This window comes from Hevea brasiliensis, chromosome 3 (genome assembly GCF_030052815.1).
Source record: "Hevea brasiliensis isolate MT/VB/25A 57/8 chromosome 3, ASM3005281v1, whole genome shotgun sequence".
NCBI classification, from domain to species: domain Eukaryota; kingdom Viridiplantae; phylum Streptophyta; class Magnoliopsida; order Malpighiales; family Euphorbiaceae; genus Hevea; species Hevea brasiliensis.
The window spans coordinates 45,987,781-45,994,079 of record NC_079495.1 but is presented as its reverse complement, the minus strand read 5'-3'; the positions used below and the strand labels follow the sequence as shown (position 1 = coordinate 45,994,079).

The 6,299-nt window shown below is 36.4% G+C and overlaps 1 pseudogene; it reads left to right on the top strand.

Moving 5' to 3' along the window:
- Positions 1 to 477: 477 nt before the first annotated feature.
- Positions 478 to 6,010, top strand: LOC131178671 (psbP domain-containing protein 6, chloroplastic-like; annotated as a pseudogene).
- Positions 6,011 to 6,299: the final 289 nt, after the last annotated feature.

Here is a 6,299-nt window from a genome sequence, read left to right as displayed (position 1 = left end):
CACTTTTAAAATTTTTACTTTTTTAGCATTTAGAGGTTTATTTTTTTTTCCGTTAATTTAGAACATATACTTTTATCTTTTTACACTTTAATGATAAAATAAATGATAACATAAAATTACTTACATGACATTGACACTAGCATATTATGTCAATACTACATTACACATGGCGTCACATATCATACATAGATGTCACATCAGCATGTGACATCTACGCCTATCATACTTAAAACTGCATCAATATACTATGTCAGTTTATTTAATAATGCAAAAAGGGTTAAAGTTTATATTCTTAATTATAACAAAACAAAGTATGCATCCTCAATGTTAAAAAATCTAAAATACATGATACTAAAATGTAATTCATCAAATAATAATCATTAGATAAATTAATAAATTGTAATCCAATGGCAATGGTAGAAAGAAGTTGATTAAAAACAAAGTAACTCACTTTCATTTGTAAAGTTGTCTCATCCATAAAAGGATAAGACTTAAAAAGATGAGAGAGTGAAGAGCGGGAGAGTCCCATCCCAAAATCCCCATCTCTCTCTCAAAGTCTGAAATGGCCACTGCTTCCCTAACCCCAATCTCTCCAGTTTTCTCAACCTCCACATCTCCAAAATCTCCCATCAAAACCTCAACAACACCCACAATATGGCACCAAAACTGAAACCATTTACCTCTCAGGAGACAAATTTTGCAAGGATTCGCATTGTCTCCCCTCATTCTGATAAAAGAAACTGCCATTTCAGAAGCTAGAGAGGTCGAGGTTGGATCCTACCTCCCGCCTTCCTCATCAGATCCTTCCTTTGTGCTTTTCAAAGCCACTCCTAAAGACACCCCTGCTCTTCGTGCAGGTTATTATCTATAAATTCTCTTTCTTTTTAGCATCATATACAATTTTTTCTATTTACTCTAGCATTTATGGCACCTTTGATTTTATTGTGAATTTGGGTATGAAAAAAGAAATGCAATTACTGTAGTGGGATGGCATTTTCTTATTTGGTATAAAAGGAATCTTAATTATTTATGAGATTTTTATGTTTAATTGAAGTTAGGTGGAAATGGGTTCTAATTTTGTAGTATAATTTCTACTTTTACCATTGAATATTTGAATTATATTTAATTATCTCAAAGTTAAAATTGAAATGGGGTTCTTGGAATAGGATGTCCAGATTACATCCATTTCAAGGACGTTTTCATGGTGAAACAAACATCTCCTTAATAGTACAAGAAAAATCAAGTATTGGGATGAGAAGATTATACAGTACACGGTAATCTAGAAGGTATTTGTTGTATGTTCTTTTTTTATACTCTAATGATATTTGAAATTTAGTTTCTTGCAGGAAATGTGCAGCCCTACCAGTTCATCCTCCCACCAACTTGGAAGCAAACACGCGTAGCAAATATATTATCTGGCAATTACTGCCAACCCAAGTGTGCAGAGCCTTGGGTTGAGGTAAAGTTTGAGGTTGAAACGGAGGGGAAAGTCCAGGTTGTTGCGTCTCCATTGATACGTTTGACCAATACACCTATTGCTTAAATTTAAGACATTGAAGCCCTGATAAACTAATTGCTTCACTTGGCCCTTTTGTAACTGGAAACTCATATGACCCAGATGAGCTGTTAGAGACATCAGTTGAAAAGCTTGGTGATCAGACGGTAATATCCTATTGGCTCATGCTGCATATTGTTGCTATTCTTACTGCTTTTTCTCTTGTTGTTTTGGAGGTTCCCTTATTTTGAAATCACAAATTTGCTCAGTTGGTAAATAGTTTTATATTAAAAAAAATTGATGTGAATATGTCAATGTACCTGCTTAAAAAGCACAGCTGATTTCTCTTGAATCATTTCAGAGAGAAAATAAATTTATTAATTCATATATATAATTTATCCAACATAAATTTACCATACATATAATCCAACATTAACACTGTATATAAGAACAAAGTTCATCAAAGTAAATAAAAGGAGGCACAAGGAATCAAGCATCCCTGCAACTACAGCAGTTGTGTGTTAATAAAATGCTAACAACTTAGACCATTTAATCTGGGCTAATTTTTACTAACTGTCCCTCAACTTTAGAGTTTGTTAAACTTTTGTTCCTCATCTTCATTTTGTTAGTATATATAAAATTGTTATGTGCCCTTGAATGGGATCTTGTCACAGGTTAGGATCTTGTCACAGGTTGTTGTACTTGGAAATCTTTCGAGGAAACTGATTTACCTTTATTCATGTTCCGGCTTTTTCTTGACCCATTGTGAACACTAGTCGACGGCTCATTAGAGAGAACCCTCTAATCTCATAAGACAAGTTTGAATAAAATGCTGCTTATCTTTATTATTCACATTCAATGCCCTTTTATAGAGTGGTTACAGCATTACAAGAAACTAAACTTTCAAAAATTAAATCATAACTACAAATTAAAAATTCTGAAAACTTGAATTAAGGCTTGAAATGCAGATTCTGGAGCAGGTCCCTTGATAGCAGCTCCCTTGATATCAGCTTTCCTTGATTGCAATTCGCAGATCCCTTTATAGCAGCTCTCTTAATGATAGCAATCAACTTTAATCCTCAATCTGATCTGCTAGCTCATTTTCCCTCCTTGTGGCTGCATTCTTGTTGTTCAAGGCCAACCATAGGATCCGCCACAAAGGCATACACAACATTACCCCCCTCTTGTGGAAAAAGCTTGTCCTCAAGCTTAAAGTCTGGATAGGCTTCCCGGAAGTCAGATAATATTTCCCAAGTGGCATCATTTGGAGATAAACCAGCCCAATTCATTAAAATTTCCTAGGTACCTCTGTTTAATCAAGATTGCATCACTGTTTGAGGAGATGGAATGAATTTACCATTGACCATAGGAGGTAAAATTGGAATAAAAGATGGAAGAGTGCTCTTAAATTCCCGCAATAATGTGACATGAAAAAATCATGAATTTTACTATTAGAAGGTAATTCCAATTGGTAGGCAACAAAACCCACTGCTCGTAATATTTTAAATTGACCATGGAATCGAGGGGCAAGCTTAGAGGGGCGTTTGCCAATGACTGAATGTTGTCGATAAGGTTGGAGACGCAATCAAACAAATCAACCAGGAGAAAAAGATAAATCACAATTTTTCGATCATAAAACTCCTTCGTACGCTGTTGAGCCTATTGCAAACGAAGGCGTATATCTACTAAAACAGAGTCTCAGTCTATTAAGCCTTGGTTGACAGCATCTAGACAAGAAGTAGATTAGATAAATGGCTTGGAGGCTCTTTATCATAGATCACACGAAAAGGAGAAGTGCGGAGAGAGGAATGAAATGATGTGTTGTAGCAATACTCTGCCCATGGCAGCCAATCAACCGATTTTCGTGGACGATCCCCAACAAAGCAGCAAAGATACATCTTAATAGTGCAATTAACCGCCTCCGTTTGTCCATTCGATTGGGGATGATAGGCTGATGAAAAAGGCGAGCTTTATTTAGCATAAGCGAAATAGCTCTCTCCAAAATGATTAGTAAAATCAATCTCGATCACAAACATTAGACTCATGTATTCCATTTAAACAAAAAATATGTTCAAAGAATATATGTGCCGCACTAATAGCTGAATGAGGATGAGCCATTTTTGAAAATCGGTCAATATCAATAAACAAAACAAATTTTCCAAATGATTTCGGTAAACCATTGATAAAATCCATAGAAATATTTGCCCATACTTGATGCGGAATTATCAAAGGTTAAAGGAGACTTGCAGGATGCAAATTGCTCGCCTTGTTTCATTGACAAACTATGCATGCTTCCACAAAATCATGAAGAGAAGACTTTTATCCCTTCCAAAAGAAATCTCTTTAATTCGCTGTAAGGTCTTTTGAATCCCTTCATGAGTGCTATTGTGCATTGCCGATAGAATGTAAGGAATTAAAGGAGAAGTTGGCATTAAATAAATGCGCTTTTGTAAAGAATCAACCCATCTTGGATTGTCCACGAATTCGCTCAACCCGAGGTTGAAGCTCTTTAAAGAATCAGAGTGCCGATTTTAGTTCAAAAGCATCAATCAAAGCACTAGCGCTATGAAATAGCACATAAGATCCCTTTCTCATTGTCTCGCCGACAAAGCATCTGTTGCTTTGTTTATATACTTGAATTTGTACTGAATCCGAAAATCAAAGCCCACTAATCTATCGATCCAATGTTGCTGCGGAGAAGTGGTGAACCGTTGTTCTAACAAATATTTGAAACTATAATAAACGGTGCGAATTAAGAAAACCCGACCCTATAAATAATGTCTCCAATGTTGCACTGCTTTAGCTAACCCGATCAACTCTCTTTGATATGCAAGCAATTTTAAATGTTGTTCAGCTAACTTCTGGCTGAAAAAAGCAATAAGATGCCCATTTTTTGCAAAACTGCACCAATGCTAACACTCGATACATCACATTCTACCACGAACTCCTCTTCAAAATTCGGTAATTGTAGAATAGAGCACTAGAGAGGGCTGCCTTCAATTGTGCAAAGGATCTTGCACTACATTCCATTGAAAGGAATTTTTCTTTAATAAGCTCATAAATGGGGCAGCAACTTTGCCATAATTTTGTATAAACTTGTGATAGTAGCCAGCCAATCCAAGAAATCCATGTAAGGCTTTCGCTAAAGTAGGTATGGGCCATTCTGTTGTGGCTTTAATTTTGTTTGCATCAGCCAAAACTCCTGCACCAGTGATAAAATGGCCAAGATACGCTACCTGGATCTCCCCAAAAGAGCACTTAGATTTCTTAAGAAATAAATAGTGAGATCGTAATAATTCAAAAACTACCCAAATGTGCTGCAAATGCTCTACCCATGACTTGTTATATATCAATATATCATTGAAAAAAACTAAAACAAACTTATGCGTAAATAAGGTCAAACGCTTCATTCATCAATGCTTGAAAAGTTGAAGGCGATTGGTGAGGCCGAATGGCATTACAAGGAACTCGATGTGTCCATGATGAGTTTGAAATGCAAATTTTCTCAATGTCATTCTAGTCCATTCAGATTTGATGATATCTTGATTTCAAATCCAATTTGGTGAAGTATTTAGAGCCATGTAACTCATCTAATAACTCGCCCACCTGAATCGGGAACTTGTCTTTCACAATACAAGCATTTAATTCTCTGTAGTCCACAAAATCTCCATGTGCCATCTTGCTTACGAACCAATAGTACTAGAGATGAGAATGGTGAATGATTGGGGTGGATGATTCCCTATTGCAACATGGCTTCACATTGTCTCTCTGTATCATCCTTTGCAAATGAGGATAACGATAAGGTTGCACCACCACAGGTCCTGATTTAGGAAGAAGATAGATGCAGTGATCACAATAACTGATAGGAGGTAATCCTGTGGGATCCTGAAATAAATCTGGAAATTTAGCTAATAATTTCTCCAACATTACATTAGAAGAGTTATCCCCATTCAACAAATGAAGATGGGAGTCTTGATTGGGTCGTAGGCCTTGAAAAACAACCTGTCGATCCTTCCAACTGAAACTCATGGTAAGAGAAGCAAAGTCCTAAAGAAAGGTCCTAGATTTTTTAGCCACTTGACACCTAACACAACAAAAAAACCACCTAAGGGAATTACATAAAAATCGGTGGTAAAAAGTTCTATATCAACCTGTAAGGTGATTGCGATACAAATGCCTCTGCTTGGAACCTTTTCTCCATTAGCCACCGAAACCTTGACCCTCGCTGTCGTGAATTGGAATTCTAATCGAGTCATTACCACGCACTAATGAAATTATTAGTGCTTCCTGAATATACCAGGACTGTCAAAGAATAATTTCCAATTAGAGCTTGCAATTGCATGGTTTGAGAATGTTGCATATTGTTGACAGCATGTAATGAAATTTCAGGTTCTCCAACTTCCACTTCTTCAGATGCTTCATCCAGTGGTTCTGGATCCTGCAATTCTATACATAATAGTTTCTTCCATCGATAATTGAAGGAATGTGGCTCATCACAGTTGTAACAATGTCCCTTCACACCTGTTCAACCATTTCTACATGACTCAGATGTTTGACAAATGGAGTTGAAGTGCTTCCTGCACTTGAAGCTACAATACCTGTACTTCCTTTAGATTTGCACTTTTGGTTCCTAATAGATATTGTTGTAGAATGTTGAAAAGATCTTGTTGTAATTACACCCCACGTGTCTGGTCGAGCCAGCTTATAACGTCCCTCACCCAATCTACAGTGTAGCCGAGTAAGGAACGCTACATTCTGTGTTGGAGCACCTTATCTTATTTTACTTTATTTATTATTACCTTTA